This window comes from Schistocerca serialis, chromosome 2 (assembly GCF_023864345.2).
Source record: "Schistocerca serialis cubense isolate TAMUIC-IGC-003099 chromosome 2, iqSchSeri2.2, whole genome shotgun sequence".
Taxonomy (NCBI): Eukaryota; Metazoa; Arthropoda; class Insecta; order Orthoptera; family Acrididae; genus Schistocerca; species Schistocerca serialis.
The window spans coordinates 472,706,975-472,725,182 of NC_064639.1; the positions used below are offsets into that span (position 1 = coordinate 472,706,975).

General features: G+C 40.3%; 1 pseudogene; it reads right to left on the reverse strand.

Annotated features, from left to right (window-relative positions):
* Positions 1–13,004: 13,004 nt before the first annotated feature.
* On the reverse strand, positions 13,005–13,122 carry LOC126459659 (5S ribosomal RNA; annotated as a pseudogene).
* Positions 13,123–18,208: the final 5,086 nt, after the last annotated feature.

The window sequence follows — 18,208 nt, forward strand, 5'->3', positions numbered from 1 at the left end:
TTACTACAGTTTTGGGCTAATAAGCCACCGTATTCGAAGGCAAACGAGTTGAATTATGATGATTGTGTTGTCTGAAATGTGGGGGCACCATCGGTTATTCCAAATAATGTACAGGGAGCAATGGGTACGAAAATCTAGCTTGAGTCAACTAACGTTTTAGTAGTTTTTAAGTAATGACTCACTCTACTAAGCATCCATTTAGAAAAGAAATCTATGGCGTGCATTTGTTGGATGCAAATATGCACTACTCACTCAGCATAAACTGAAAAAAGCAAAAACTAATGTAAAAATTAAAGCTTAATACCATTTCTTAATGGGTTTACAAATGCGATATTATAGCACATTATTGGATTAGCGCTCTCGATTTTTATGATTCTCAGCAAAATTCCGAGTTACTACGGTTGTTTACCGAAAGAGCTTTGTAAGCGCCCGATTGAGCTCTGAGAAATATGGCTACCTGCTACATCCAGCCATCATCGACAGGTCCCACCGTGAAGCAACCGTGGACCTTGGTGTGATATTAGAAGCGAAGTTTGTAATGTTTTGCCTGGCGCTACTCAGAACACACTCATGGTTAAGGCAAATGACTAATACCCACGTGCCCCAATTTCTATCGAGAGAAGAACATAATGCAATACGGCAGATCTATGGCTGAAGCAGGTAGTGCAACTAGCAATCTTACATACATGGTTTTCACATCCAACTCCACAATGGTAAACTCACTGCTTCTCAATCAATATGCTGAAAAACTAAAACAATATTTATTACATTTCAGGTGTTTACTGGAGTGCCAAATCTAATACGGAATAATCTGAATGATTTTGTTTCAAGCACACTCATGAACAAAATAAGAAAATGGATACTTAACAGAATTTTGTCAGTTATTCTGGATGAAATATCTGACGTGTGTATTTACATTCAGGTCTCCTCAGTTCTTCACTACGTCTCAGCTTTTGGTCAAATCCATGAAAGGGTTTTAAAAATCATGAAGATACTAAGAATTACAATGGAGCTATTGTTAGGGCTGCTGATCGACAGAATTCAGCGCTATCGCAAGTTGTGTCAAAGACCGTAGAATTTTTTTCCTCACTCTGAATTGTCTTACTACCGTTTTTCGAGTCAACCAGGAGAACTTGTGCTTTATATGGGGAAGTAAAGAAATGTCTTTGGATTTCTGCATTTCGTTTTGGGGGAACCCTTATATCGCAGTGACTTGTACCACTTTTCAAGAAGATGGTATACCCAGACGAAAAGGTGAGGGAAGAAGTTCAAATTGCGTGACGGATTTAAAAGCATATGCGAAAGCATCATTCACGGCCGACATATGGATGAACTTGTAACTAAACGTTCTAAGCATATGCTATAGTCAACTTGGAAACAAAATTTAGAAGAATTCATTTTAAAATTTTGGAAAAATTGATGGGCTAGTTGCAAGATGATTCCATACTTATTATTTATGTAACTTTTAAATATTTACCATTTGGATCAAAACAAATATTGTTGGTTTTAACTTTCATTACAATCACTGTAAGACTATTATGGATTTTTTGTTTCTCCCTGTTTAATGTCACAACTAATTATTATTGGATTTATTTCCTGAGGAATGGTTCATAAATTTGTTGGAGTTTATTGTGAAATGGAATCTAGATTGCATACTGCGAAACACCATAACTCTTTGAAATTCTTTTAACTATTTCTGCATCTACTTATAACCGCTCTTTTAATTGAGAACAACATTATCAGGCTTATTCTCATATAGGGGAGAGGTGATCGATAATATCGGAAATAATTAATAGCGTTGAAAAAGTTTTAATTAAAATTTTCGGTATATAATTATCGATATACAATTATCGATACATAATCATCAGAATAACGCCAGCAGCAAATTAGCGCTTCAGGGAAACCAAAGAGGGCTTAACGCAGCTACATTTGTTGCTAAATTTTACTGTATAAACCATGCGCGGGTGTTGTTAGTTCTCTTGTCTTGTTTTCTGCGCTCTGAATAAGTCTACGTAGCTGCGGCGTGCTATATAGCTGGCATTTCTGTGTGATATGCTACGGAAGGGAACAGGACAATTCTGTTAAACTGGAAGAAAATTGACTATTGTTAATTTATATGGGACAGACTTTTGCCGCACAGCAAATCGACGAAGTGCGATTATATACGGCCTTAATTGAGAGAAGCTTCCCAGCTCTAAAATGTTAAAAAAACTATTTATGTGGTTCAAAAATTGGGAAACGACTCTATCAGTTGACTGTTGTAATGGGGAAACCTCGGCTCCCCATTGTCGCCAATAAGGATTTTAGTGGAAGGACTGGACCTCAGGGTTTTGGATGGTCATTCACTATTTATAGCACACAAAATGATTTATTAATAAAAAAATTCCATAATTAAAACAAACAATGAACCTTACATGCAAATATAAAGGTCCTCTAAACTCAAACAAAGTTTTTAAAACTCGACAGTAAAAGCTTTCAGCTAGAGAAATGATGTTAATTTAAAGGAACTTAAAAATCTGTTTCAATAAGACCAATACCTTAACGAGATGAGACCAGTACGTAACACATCATTTCACATGAACCAATTAATAACCGTCAACAAATAGAAGACGAAACTCATCTAATTCTACACCAAAATAAACAATTTGAAATGAAAAAAAGTGTAACCAGTATCACTCGATTCCAAATTACATTTATGCAAAGTTTAATAGTGACTGTAAATCAGCCCACAAGCTAAGTTAGGAGCACAGAGCTCTTGGTTGAACAGTGATAATAAGCAACAATATGGAAAAACAACTTGAAGTATGAAAAAAGTTCAATTGGCACCTATAGAACATATATGAACAAGTCTACAGTCTGATGGAACAGATATCAAAGAATATATCAACAGAAGAGCAGAAAACAGGGAAAATAAGAAACTAAATGCGTTCATTACAGAATAACTAAACACAACACGCAGCTAAGACATTCAACACTGATTTTGCACAAGACTGATGAATTTTACTGTCATACAGTTGAATGAAGCATAAACATATTTGTTAGAGAAAGGTCTTAAATACAACATTAACTAGAACAAATTATCAAATGCTGATGTCAGGCACAGACCCAGAACATAATGCAGTACAGAAAGAAAAAACACAGATAGAAATATAAATACAAAAATAAATCAAAGAACTGATAGTAAACATAGTAAATGGCTTCATTAGACACAACAAAACTAGAAGAATAAAGAGGAAAATGAAAAACAGGGTTTAACAATTAAATTCAAAGCAGAAAAAAACTGTATGAAAGCGGGCAATAGCTACAAAAGCAAGCACAAGTAACACTGTAGTGGTCTTGGATGTACAGGAATATATTAATAACGCAGTGGTGAAGTAAAAAAAATAATATTGGAAACTTAAATTCTGATCGACTATTGGATTCCAAATGAAGCTGAAAAAAAACATGAAAAATTTCGAAACCTTTCGCTCTTACAGACACAGAGCAAAAACATAGCGCAAAAATTCAGTAGAACATATACTCATAATCCAGCCCAAAATACGTAAAGAAGAAAGCCCCTTGAGACTGGAACAGTTTAGCATCCTGATCACATTTCAAATCTTTGATTTTACTGACTATATTTTGCCTATTTATGCCGAATTATTATTTCGAAAAACAAAGAACTTTTTTATTTTATCGTGAAGAAACCTTGCTAACTTGTGATGTGCACTCTCCATACTGTTCACACTCGGACGTATCTGATGGTGAATTTTATGTATCTTAAACTGGGAACCAGATTTTGAGGCCTGTGGATTTATATTAATAAGCTGTTTCGTACTGTAAGGTTTAAGCAAATGGCAAGTCTAATTTCTTTTGTGGTCGTGACGGTCGGATCCTCATCTAGCTCCGAAACATTGTTCTCTTAATAAGTTGTAATGTTTTAGACATATACCTGTTCTGAGTGGCAACGATTACAGCATTACTTTCGTCAGATTTATTTATAAAGGCATTGTTTTCTTTTAGCTTGACATTAATACTTTTAATCAGTTTTTTATCACAATCATATTGAGAGGAGTTTTGAATGGCATGTTTCTCAAAAATATTACACACATCATTAGCTACTTTTTTTGTCCAGAAGCATACATTTTCAAGCTATAGAGGCCTATTTTGAGATCTACCTTCATACTTCCCACAAAATTTTCGTCTGACAGGTTAGGTATTTCATTGTATTTAAGCCCTTTTCCCAACAAGGCAGTTTCTTATGGTGTGAAATCTATTTCAGTCTTATTTAGAATCCTGTTAAAAAATTTATGCTCAGACCTTTGAATAATACTAATAACAGGCTTTGTGCGGGGAAAAAACTTTTAAGTTTTGTTAGTTTCTTCTCTTGTCTTTTAGCAATACAATTCTTATGATTATCCCTCTTGTCATTAATAAAATCCCAAAATGCATCAATTTGAAAATTAAAATTTATGCGAAAAATTTTATTGAGCACAAGATAGAAAACGTAGGTCTGTTTCTGCCACCGTGGTACCTAAGACTATATCAAAATATAAAGACATAATAAGAAAATTAAAACACAGTTATGGGTATCAATTTTAATAATCGCTGCGAAGAAAATGGACTCTAACCAAATTACATTTACTCATATCTCAACATCAGACAGTGCATGAAGGATCCAAAAACTTTTCATTATCTAGTTCAAAAACTTATTTCCCATAAAATTAGTGCTTTATGCAAGAAAAAGGACGGATTAATTGAAGTGTTACTCGAAGGTCTGAAATTTTCAAGCATATGGCCAACGAACACAATCACGCAGCAAAAATTTTTTCGATGACTTAAAGCTACATCATTTGAATTTAGTTATTTTTTTTGTAGTCAGCTGTTCTGTAATTCGATTATTTCTGTTATAATGTCTCAAATGGGCATATGTTACTGTCTGAGGCCAATAGGCGACACAATTTGTTTCCTGTTTTCGTAGCAACAATGTGAGCCAGTGGGCCGCTCAATCAGAAGTTTCTTGCAAGATGTATGTTCCAAAGACTGGAACGTTCTTAATGTCAAATTTTTTACTTGAGCATTTCTGCTCTATACTTTGACTATTGCCTTCTCCCAGTGTAACTTTAAGTAGTTAACCTTTCTACCTTGACATGTTGCGTCTTGGCAAATGTTTCTGACAAATTTATTTTTCTATGCATTGTTTTATAGGACCTTTAAATTTTTATTCTGAGGAAGATATCGTTAGACGTGTCGAAACGTAGGTAAATGTTTTGAACAACTATTTGCAACCGACTGGCTGTGTTATTCCTCCATCGAAACTTATATATGGTTACTGAAAGACAGCCATGTTCAAGACTGTAAAATTTTCAATATCTTTAAAGCTACAGAAGTTAACGTTTGCCAGTGGCTAAACATTCACAGTGAACGTCTCAATTAATAACTTCCCAACATTTCATGCAGTTTCAGAAAACGATGTCTCATAAGACAGCTTGAGTGATAGCCTTTCATCTGTATCCATTTTATTTACTGACTTACGGCGTCTTCATAGCTTTTTTTAGTGAAAATGTTTGTCAGAACATTCCATTCTCCCCAATTACACAGCGGATGAATACAGCATGAATACCTCATACATTGTCGTAATTGTGTAGTTATGTAATGAACAGTTTACTATTTTTCCAACAATTTTATTTGAATGTTGACTGCAAAAAAACTGTTCTAATTTAAAACTGGTCATCGTACATGTTAACAGACACTTCTCTTAAGAAGAAATACATAATGATGAAACAATATTTAACGGCCGTTTGTTGCCATGTAACTTGAGCGCACTTGCGCAAGAATTCTAGCTTTTTTGTTTATGAACAAATCTTTATTTTTAATTATTGTGAACGATCTAAGAATGACGGAAAATTTACAACATTTCTTTATTTAAATATTGTTGTAATATATTAATTAAGTCCAGGAAGTGGTCATGTTCATTCAAATTAAGACCGTAAAACTTAAGACAGCCTACAGCCAATGGAAAAGCAAACAGTATCGAAGTCAAGGGAATCAAGTGGAGACTGGTGGTTTTCGAGCGAAGAGCTCAAGGGAGCGATTCTGGACCCTTGGACGTTCATTCTGGAAGACAGCACAACTGCCTGTGGTATTGTGATTATCGATGGCGTGAGTGATAGGTTCTGTGACGTGAATAACCACTACCGTACTTTAAATTCTCATAGTATTTTGTATTTCTAGAGGTCTGAATGTGCTTAAGAGTAAGATTCTGACTTTTCCCGCTTGTATTACGGAGCTGAGGACAGATATAATATAATTTTCTACTCGTCATTTCGAATATGTCAATTTGTAGATCATCATGTTGAACTCTGATCTATTTTAAGTTTATGCATATCTTTGATTATTTAGTTTGGGGACTTTACTGCCGTTCTTGTAACTCTATCACCATCAATTTATGCATTTTATAAGATTATTTTTTGTCTGTACTTTAACTGCATATCGTAGGACCACTTCCCACTTATCTGAGATGTCCTTTCTTGAATAAACATTATTCAATATAATTCTCTAACGTCTACATCAATTACAAACGTTTTAATAGAGTCCGTGTTACTAAATTATTCATTTAACTTTTATTTTATATTTTATTGACTGGCAATTCTAGCCAATGGATAGACTGTTTGACCGCAGGACCACTGTTACAACTATTATTTACAGCAAATTAGCTGCACGGCTAGACTCCATGGATACATCGAGCTATTAACATCAAGCAGAGCTGTGCATAGCCCAAGTGCCTAAAGTACGACAAACCACGGGTAAAGACGTAGTTGGTATGGAATACTGTTTAGAAGATCAATTATACTAGCAGCAGCCGTTAGGTACCGTCGCAGCCGGCATCAACACGGTGTTACGCATGGCGGTTGGCTCAAACAGCAACAGAGGTTACACCCAACTCTACTCAGGTATTCTGATTCTTTCCCGTTCCATTCACAGATAGCGCACGGTAATAATGACTGTTTAAATGCCTCGGTGCGAGCTGTAATTAATCTAATTTTGTACTCACGATGCCTACGGAGCGATACGTAAAGTGTTGTAGTATGAGTATATTCCGAGGCTAGAGCCACCATTTAATTCCATTTCTTGATCCCTTTTAGTATTCTTTGCGCGATAGTTTCCGTCTATCTTCAAGAGTCTACCACTCTTGGTGGCCACCAAGAGCTGTTGCATAAAGATTTTATTCACAGATCCAGTAATATGGCTCCTTCCGTGTATAGCGATTTTACGACTATGACGTGTATGGCCTGAAGATGGCATCAATGTAATGCCGAAACTGTTAGCACATAAGAAGTTCATAAAATAAATTTCTACAATACATACTGCTGTTGCTAAATTATTGCATCAAGAAATGTATCAAATCTTGTCCGTGTGCACATCACGTCTGATCTGAGTTAATCAGGAGCTTTTGAAGATAATCACCATCTTTTTTATAAGGAGATGACTGTCTTCCGCAAGCAAAGTCTGTCACCTTTATTGTAGCGTTCAGGTTTGCTATTGATCGGATGACATGTGGAGAGCGCAATTCGAATGAGCAACTACGAGAAATCCCTCCACCATCCGTCACCAGTTAAAGGGCTGAAGAAAGTGCTGAAGGAGAAGGCATCTCCGAAGAACATATGTCTCCTTAAGACTTACTTTTTTTTTGTTTTGTTTCTTTGAAGAGACATCGCCTCAAGTGCTCATCTCCTAGTAACACTGTGAAAAACCACTTTATCTACTTACACTGAAGCGCCAAAGAAACTGGCAGAGGTCTGCGTTTCCAAGTACAGAGATACGTAAACAGGCAGAAGACGGCGCTGCGGTCGGCAACGTCTGTGTAAGACAACAAGTGTCTGGCGCAGTTGTTAGATCGGTTACTGCTGCTACAATGGCAGGTTATCAAGATTTAAGTGAGTCTGAACGTGGTATCATAGTCGCCGCACAAGCGATGGGACACAGCATCTCCGGGGTAGCCATGAAGTGGGAATTTTCCCGTACGACCATTTCACGAGTGCACCGTGAATATCAGGAACCGGTAAAACATCAAATCCCCAAAAGCGATGCGGCCGGAAAAAGATCCTGCAAGAACGGGACCAACAACGACTGAAGAGAATTGTTCAACGTTGTAGAAGTGCAACTATTCCGCAAACTGGTGCAGATTTCAATGCTGGGCCATCAACAAGTGTCAGCGTGCGAATCATTAAAATAAACATCATCAATATGGGTTCGTGTACCCATTATGGCTGCGCGACACAAAGCTTGACGCCTTGCCTCGACCTGTCAACACCGACGTTGGACTGTCGATGACTGAAAACATGTGACCTGGTCGGACAAGTCTGGTTTCAAATTATATCGAGCGGATGGACGTGTACGGGTATGGAGAAAACCTCTTGAATCCATGGAGCCGGCCGGTGTGGCCGTGCGGTTAAAGGCGCTTCAGTCTGGAACCGCGTGACCGCTACGGTAGCAGGTTCGAATCCTGCCTCGGGCATGGATGTGTGTGATGTCCTTAGTTAGGTTTAATTAGTTCTAAGTTCTAGGCGACTGATGACCTCAGAAGTTAAGTCGCATCGTGCTCAGAGCCATTTGAACCATTTTTTGAATCCATGGATGCTGCATGTCAGCAGGGGGCTGTTCAAACGGGTGGTCGCTCTTTAATGGTGCGGGGCGTGTGGAGTTGGAGTGATATGGGGCCCATGGTACGTCTAGATACGTCCCTCACAGGTGACACGCACATAAGCATCCTGTCCGATCACCTGCATCCATTCATGTCGTTTGTGCATTCCGACGGACTTGGGCAATTCCACACGTCCACAAATGCTATAGAGTGTCTCCAGGAACACTCTTCTGAGTTTAAACACTTCCGCTGGCCACCAAACTTCCAGACATGAACATTACTGAACGTATCTGGGGTACCTTGCAACGTACTGTTCAAAAGAGATCTCCACCCCCTCGTACTCTTACGGATTTGTAGATAGCCCTTCAGGGTTCATGGTTTCACTTCCCTCCACCACTACTTCAGACCTTAGTAGAGTCCATGCCATGTAGTGTAGTGGCACTTCTACGTGCTCGCGGGGGCCCTACACGATATTAGGCAGGTGTACCAGTTTCTTTGTCTCTTCTGTGTTAATTATTGGGGCATTTCCGTCTCTTCTTTTATTTTAGAGGGCCAGTAAATTGATGAGCGAAAGAGGATTTTAGTATTCTGGAAGTTTATCTCCGGGCAATAATGAATTTGATTATTTTAGAAAGCTTGAATTTTAACTCGGTTGTGACGTGGTCTGTAAACCAAGAAATCATATTCTAGGCATGTGATGCTTACCTAATCACTTCGCATCTCTAATTCAATCGTTCGTGAGTGTACTGGACGTGGACTTTCGACCATACCCTAACTTAGAAATTGGACATTATGTTCATAAGGAAATATATCCTTACGATCCAGACTTACGGCGAATATATTTCCGATGCTTAAAATAACAACTCCACTCCCGGATTTGAATTTGGGTGTGTAGTTTCGACCGTCTGTAATGAACTTATCATTATACAATTGTTCTTCTTCTAACAGCTTGTTAATTCCAAGAACTATTCATTTTTGATAGCCATTTCGATATCAACTTCTACAACCGATCGTTATTGAAAAATGCTGTCACTGAGATCCTTACGTATGAATTTTATGACACACAACTTTCACGACACGCGTCCTGCAGCTGACGGTTTTCGTCACGCCCACGTGTGGCGCTCCGCTCCTGTATCGGCAATCTTTACTGCCAGCGTGACACGTGCGGCAGCAGCTGCATAATGGCGTGTAAAACATCTCCCGGTGCTTGAACACGACAACCTACATGGCCATGTTTTACTCCCCTCGTTTGCCAGTTAAAACGTTGAAGCCAAAATATGGCCATGACCTAAACGAAACAAAAAGAAGCAAACAGAACAAAGCTGACACTTGACAATATCTGCTGCAGTAGGATAAGTGCGGCAGCCTGCGATTCCGCACTGACAAAACCTGTACTAGTGTGTTGTATTAAATTTTAAACTTCGTTTAATTTCTTACAATGTAATTTTATCTCTAACGGTCGAGGGTAGGATGGCAGCAGCACAATATTCCACTCTTCACTAAAATGAGTGTTACAGTATGCTGATAAAATATAAATTATTCGTAAGTGTGTCATATATCGTTACTTTTGAAGTTATTTAAAAGTTAAGTTTCACTGATGATAGAAAAAGTCTTGAAAATGTTAAACGTAACTCAGATTTCGCCGCCTGAATAGGAAGCTTCCTCAGTTAAGAAAGAATGAGACTGGAAGAGCGTATGTCGATTGATTTTGTGACTTTTTTTCTGTTTTGAATCATCAGTTTTCTGAGTGCTTTGATAAGGCCCGCCATTAACTCTCGTCTACTGCCAACCTGTTTACCTCAGAGTTTCATTTGCACCCTTTTTCCTCATTTGATGGATGTATTTCAGTCTGTTTTTACCCTCTACAGTTTCCTACAGTTATTCGCTGACCTCTTAACACAAGTGCTAATATCTTGCCCCATTTTTTTTCGTTTCATTTTTTTCCATGTGTTAGACGTTCTTCACTCCAGACATGCATTTACGTCCGAAAAATATAGGCACTGCAACCGAAGGAACCTTGCACTTTACTTCTGGACAACGCAGACACTGCAATATCGTAGTTATCCGCCGAAACAGGGCAAGCGACTTTCACTTATAATGTCTCCCCTGTACGGGAGTATACATAATCAATGTACGAGTCACGTTGTAGACACATGGTTAACGACATATGAAAGTTATTGTTCTAGCTGTGAGTAGTACTCGGACAGCCTAGCGGTAAAATAGCCGATCCTCTGTAATAAAAAGAAAAATTGAGTGAAATATTCAACGATCAGCTTGAACAGGCGTCATGTGACATCAGCCAGGACCGAAGGACAAGGAAAAAAAACAAAGAAAAGAAAGACAAAAAATGGTAAAGCGACCGCTTACGATAAGCGGAAAATCCGGGATCGTGTCCCGGTCTCGCACAAATTTTCATTGTCATCATTTCATTATACAACTGATCGTTGTTTATATTCATAACTGCGAATTTATTTCATATATTCATAAAAGTTCAAACCATTATTTTACTGTAATTTAAATCGCTAAATGGACTGCAGAGAATTAGAAAAGGTTTTGAGCAAACCTTAGTTAACCAAAATGGCAATAATCAAATTAAAACTGTCATCGTTATTTTCTAACAGCTTCACTATTTTGTTGTATTCGTTGTTGTTAACTTGTTGTTCTGAACGTTACTAATTTGAATGGAGTACGAAATGTTTTGCAGATTCTAAGAAGAGTAACAGTCTGATGTGTTACGTGAGGGAGGCGTTATCAAGATATCAGAGTTTTACATCATGTTTATGTGTCCAGTCAGCAAATTCAATGTGACAAAGTCGCTCCAGTTCGCGTCATATCTAATTTAGTCGTTGTGAAAATGATCATGACTGTGCATTCGCACATGATTTGTTTCTTCCACGTCGCCTTTACCGCGGATAAGATTAATTGTGGCAGTATTGTATTGACCATCTATGTTACACTTAATAGCCTACGGTATATAACTGATCCGACAATATCTGAAGTTCCTATCCACTGTATACCGTACTTTAACTGTGTTAATTTAAAACATCCACTCGACTTTTTCATTGCCTGGTGTTTATATGTGGTAATTCCATTCGCTATAGAACATGTAAACGTCATACGTTTTTCCCTTGTTGGGGCGTCAATTATAACATAGTTTTATATGAAATCATTGACACTATTTGACAGTACGTTTTCGTTATTTATTGATGTCGTTATCGGGATTTCAGCTGTAGAACTATTCAAGTGCAAAGATCAAAAGTAAACGTTAAATATCAGACGTGTCTGAACGACATGTTGTCATCGAAACATTTCGACACGGCATTTATAATTAGAACGTCAAGAGGTAAGCCAATGATACTGTGATGTACTTGTCAACCAAATTACAATCAGAAAGTATCGAAAATTCCATCCTCAAGGATGAAATTTCTACATAAGTTTTTTTTGTTCTCAGAGTCGTATTCTTTAAGTTTCTGAAAGCTGCACAGAACTATTACATAAGATGTTGATAAATTATTCAATGAAAAACGCACTTTAGCAACTAATGTTCCTTGTTTTGAAAAAATCCGCGTTACAGTGTAGTTCGGATTTTGCGTTAAACAGTAGAGCCTCCTACTTCTGGCTGGGCAAGCGAATTCTAGAAGGGAATCAATGAAGACACAAATGTTATACGGTGTTCTTCTAGGATAGTTGAACAACCTGTAGGTATTTCCCTACGAAAAATCATTCATAGACAGTGATAAAATATTCGCTTCGCGGTTGAAGGAAAAAACTTCCCAATAGCTGCGCGTTATCAATAAGTTCACCTAAAAACATAATCCATTCTGAAAATACAAATTCCATCTTCAACTGTGTGTTTTCTAACGTTTCGCTTCATGAGCTTCTGACTGGTATGATACGGTGGCCCGTCACGATCGGCTCTCTCTCGCCGACCTCTGCATCTCAGAGCAGTACTAAATGTCTTCACTTATTTCTTAGATTTATTATAATCCCTGTTTTCCCCGACAGTTTTTGCCTTCTACGCCTCCCACTGGTGTTATAAAAGCTATTTTCTGGTGTCTCCAATCATGTGCTATCATCCCATCCCTCTTCTAGCCAGCGATTTCTTCATATTCTTTTCCTTGTCCATTTAGTGGATATCCTCACTTCTTATCACATCACATAACTCTCAGACTCTTTCCGTAATAAAAGCACTCCGTCTTCAGGCCACAAGTGGCCCATCGGGACCGCCGTGTCATCCTCAGATGAGGATGCGGACAGGAGGGGCGTGTGGTCATCACACCGCTCTCCCGGTCGTTATGATGGTTTTCTTTGACCGTAGCCGCCACTATTCGGTCGAGTAGCTCCTCAGTTGGCATCACGAGGCTGAGTGCACCCCGAAAAATGGCAACAGCACATGGCGACCCGGATGGTCACCCATCCAAGTGCCGACCACGCCCGACAGTGCTTAAACTCGGTGATCTGACGGGAACCGGTGTATCCACTGCGGCGAGGCCGTTGCCTCTTTCCGTAATAGCAAGATTGAAATTCTTAAATTCTCTTCTGTTCCGATTTTTTCATTTAGTACCGCTCATTTCGCTACAATGCCCAGAAATTTACGATGTGGTACACTAAAGTTCCCAAATTATTTTGATTAAAATTATTACCTTTTGGGGATCTACACCGTCACCTTCAAAATAGTTCCCTGGGGAATAAATGCACCGATCTCAAAGCTTCTGCCACTTTTTAAAAGCATCCTCGAAATCTTTCTTTTCTAGGGTGTTTAGTAGCTTCTGCGGTGCCTACTGTATTCCTTCACTGTATCGCATCTTCATCCCTTCTGTTTGAGGACTAGAAAATATTGCTATCACCTGACATTTTCTGTTCTACAAAAGAGATCTACCTGCATAATTATGGATTCTGTAGTCTCCTTGTGGGAATACTCTATTAGCCAAGATCGCGAACATTTGTACAAAGATAGCGAGTTTCAGCACACTAAATTGCCATCTTCAGATCTGAAAAATATTTAAGAAGCGTGTTACTGGCCAATATTCAACTTGAATGTACATAAAGGCAAACAGACTACTACTTTATACAAGGTAGTAGTGTCTACATCCGTCTTTGAAGTTAGACACGTCGTCATAACTGCTTTTTACAAATTAACTTCGAGATAAACGAAAAGTGAGTATTTGGAAGGGTATCCACAGTCAAAAAATTAACATGTGTACCAGATGTAACCATAACACCCTTATCTCACAGTAAAGGCATTATTGTGTTACTCCCCGTAGCATTTCGTAATGCAACAGCTACTGTACATCAGAATTGTAGAGTCTGTACCAAGAGTCCCTTTACCCCACATCTGACTGTGTACTAATTGCTTTTCTTCTCACAGATGGTATTGATTTGTGAGAAGAATGGCTGATGAGTCCAATTACACCCTGGAACAACGAATCGTCATGAGTACCAGGGTTTATGAACGACCTGACACTGGGAAAACACTGAGAGATTCAAAATGGTTCAAATGGCTCTGAGCACTATGGGACTTAACTGCTGTGGTCATCAGTCCCCTAGAACTTAGAACTACTTAAACCGAACTAGCCTAACGACATCACACACATCCATGCCCGAGGCAGGATTCGAACCTGCGACCGTAGCGGTCGCGCGGTTCGAGACTGTTGCGCCTAGAACCACTCGGCCACTCCGGCCGGCAAACACTGAGAGAGTTCGACATAATTTCATCATTAGATTTAATATTACTGCACAACCGAAACCAACAATATTACACTGGGAAAAGAAACTGTTTAAAACTGGTTCCGTAAAAGACAGACCACGCTCAAGATCGAGAAGGAGAGCAGACACATGTGCGGAAGTTGCAACATCAGTGGGACGTCTGCCGGAGAAGTCACTAAGCAAGCGATCAAGGGAAATGGCCGTCCCATTAACGGCTTTATGGCGACATATGCCAACAGACGTAAACCTAAAACAGTTCAGAGCCTCGTTTAGGAGTGAACTGAGTGACCAACACTTGGAGAATCGACGTGAAGCCTGCGCGCGTTTTCTGGAAGTGTTCGACACAATTCCGAAACGTGGAATAGTTATGTTCTCAGACGAATGTCTGTGTACCGTACTAAAACAGATAGACATGTTCATTTCTGGAATAAGGAGCACCCGCACTTCTTTGAGGAGTTTGAAACGAACAGACCTCGTGTCATGATGTGGGCTGCAATGTGTGCCACGCATTTTATTGGCCCATACTTCTTAGAAAATACTGAAACTCATGCTGCCATGCCAGTGAATTAGGAAACGTATCTCTCCATGCTGCGTGACTGGTTTTACCGGAATTGGGAGGTTTTGGACTTCTTGGTCGTATCTGGTTCCAACAAGATGGGGCGTCAGCCTATTTTGCGATATGTGTAAGGGAATACCCTACCGATGTGTTCAGATACAGATGCATTGGAATACGATCACCAGTGTTACCGGCACCCTCTACAATGGCCCCCCTCCCCTCCCCTCCCCTCCCCCACCCCCCCCCCCACCCCCCACCTAATTCCCGATCTGATATCCTGTGATAGTGCATTACGGAGACACTTCAAATAGAAAGTCGTCCAGAATTAGAATAAGACTTTCACCCTACAGCGGAGTGTGCGCTGATATGAAACTCCCTGGCAGATTAAAACTGCGTGCCTGACCGAGACTCGAACTCGGGACCTTTGCCTCTCGCGGACAAGTGCTCTACCAACTGAGCTATCCAAGCACGACTCACGCCCCCTCCTCACAACTTTACTTCTGCCAGTATCTCGTCTCCTACCTTCCAAACTTTACAGAAGCTCTCCTGCGAACCTTGCAGAACTAGCACTCCTGAAAGAAAGGATATTGCGGAGACATGGCTTAGCCACAGCCTCGGGGATGTTTCCAGAATGAGATTTTCACTCTGCAGCGGAGTGTGTGCTGATATGAAACTTCCTGGCAGATTGAAACTGTGTGCCGGACCGAGACAAGGCAAACTTCCCTGGTTCTAGTCCCGGTCTGCCACACAGAATTAATATTCAATGTAAGTTTTATTTAGCTTGAGGAAACAGTTTGTACTGAATGTTGACCACGCAGGAGCGAACATTATACACAGAATTTGATTTGGAATGGCAGTGCAATCAGAGCAAGCAACTTTTAACTTGTGCCAAAGGCATCTGTGCCGTACACCAGATTGTTAAACTGAACAAAGTCCACAAATATAACAGTTCACTCAAGTCTTTCTGCATAACCCATTCAGCAACAAAAATATTCCGTGTCCAAAATATACAGCTAGGACAAAAAGAGACTAGAAGCTTTTGAAATGTGAAGCTACAGAGGAATGTTGAAGATAACGTGTGTAGACCTCGTAATTAATAAGGTAGTAGTGAAGTGAATTAGGGAGAAATGGTATTGGTGACACAACCGGACTAGAAGTAGGGATCGGTTGACAGAACACATTCTGAGATATCGAGAGGTCACCAGTTTAGTTTTGGAGGGCAATGTTGGGGGGGGGGGGGGGGGAAATCATTGAGAGACACCAAGAGATGAATAAAGTAGTAGATTCAGAGAGATGTATGATGCAACGGTTATTCAGGGATAAAGAGGCTTGCACAGAATAGAGCAACTGGGAGAGCTGCATTAAACCAGTCTTCGAACTGACGACCACAAGAAACAACATATTAGCTCACTAAATTGCAAATGTTGCCCTGAAATGGCTCTATCCAGTCCAACGACACCCCACGATAACACCTTACTCCTCGAAGAACAACGACGAGAAGAGTCTTAAAAATAAAACTCCTTTGCTGGCTTCCTTCTCAACGTTCTCACATGACCAACCACCGTGGTTAAAAGAACGTATGCATGCCTGACCACCATTCCATGAATACAATTCTACACAGGTTTTCAAATATTCCATATATGTAGAACATACACTGATCAGTCAGGCGATACGAGCACCACCTGGCAAGGAATGACTGCCAGTTAGGCACATGCACGGTATATGTTGTATCAGTAAGCGAGCTGTTGTTGTTTAGACTGTTGGCGATCTATCTGAGTTTGACCAAGGGCAGACTGTGATGGCCTGGAGGCTCGACAAAATCGTTTCGGTAACCCCACGACATGTTGGGTCTTCAAGGAATTCTGTGATGAATGTCTCCGACACGTGGCGAAATTAAGCCAGACATTGAGTGGTTGTGCGGTCACGCCTCGTTACAGAGTTTGCCCCTCAGTCTGCAAGATCCGGGCGGTCTCGGAGGGTGGGCTTACTGGTAGTTGGGAGCTCCAACGTCAGGCGCGTAATGGCAGCAAGAGAGGGGAAGAAAACCAATGTGCACTCCGTGTGCATACCGGGGGGAGTCATTCCAGATGTGGGAAGGGTCCTTCCGGATGCCATGAAGGGTACAGGGTGCACCCATCTGCAGGTGGTCGCTCATGTCGGCACCAATGATGTGTGTCGCTATGGATCGGAGGAAATCCTCTCTGGCTTCCGGCGGCTATCTGATTTGGTGAAGACTGCCAGTCTCGCTAGCGGGATGAAAGCAGAGCTCACCATCTGCAGCATCGTCGACAGGACTGACTGCGGACCTTTGGTACAGAGCCGAGTGGAGGGTCTGAATCAGAGGCTGAGACGGTTCTGCGACCGTGTGGGCTGCAGATTCCTCGACTTGCGCCATAGGGTGGTGGGGTTTCGGGTTCCACTGGATAGGTCAGGAGTCCACTACACGCAACAAGCGGCTACACGGGTAGCAGGGGTTGTGTGGCGTGGGCTGGGCGGTTTTTTAGGTTAGATGGCCTTGGGCAAGTACAGAAAGGGCAACAGCTTCAACGGGTGCGGAGCAAAGTCAGGACATGCGGGGACCAAGCAGCAATCGGTATTGTAATTGTCAACTGTCGAAGCTGCGTTGGTAAAGTACCAGAACTTCAAGCGCTGATAGAAAGCACCGAAGCTGAAATCGTTATAGGTACAGAAAGCTGGCTTAAACCAGAGATAAATTCTGTCGAAATTTTTACAAAGGTACAGACGGGGTTTAGAAAGGATAGATTGCATGCAACCGGTGGTGGAGTGTTCGTCGCTGTTAGTAGTAGTTTATCGTGTAGTGAAGTAGAAGTGGATAGTTCCTGTGAATTATTATGGGTGGAGGTTACACTCAACAACCGAGCTAGGTTAATAATTGGCTCCTTTTATCGACCTCCCGACTCAGCAGCATTAGTGGCAGAACAACTGAGAGAAAATTTGGAATACATTTCACATAAATTTTCTCAGCATGTTATAGTCTTAGGTGGAGATTTCAATTTACCAGATATAGACTGGGACACTCAGATGTTTAGGACGGGTGGTAGGGACAGAGCATCGAGTGACATTATACTGAGTGCACTATACGAAAATTACCTCGAGCAATTAAACAGAGAACCGACTCGTGGAGATAACATCTTGGACCTACTGATAACAAACAGACCCGAACTTTTCGACTCTTTAAGTGCAGAACAGGGAATCAGTGATCATAAGGCCGTTGTAGCATCCCTGAATATGGAAGTTAATAGGAATATAAAAAAAGGGAGGAAGGTTTATCTGTTTAGCAAGAGTAATAGAAGGCAGATTTC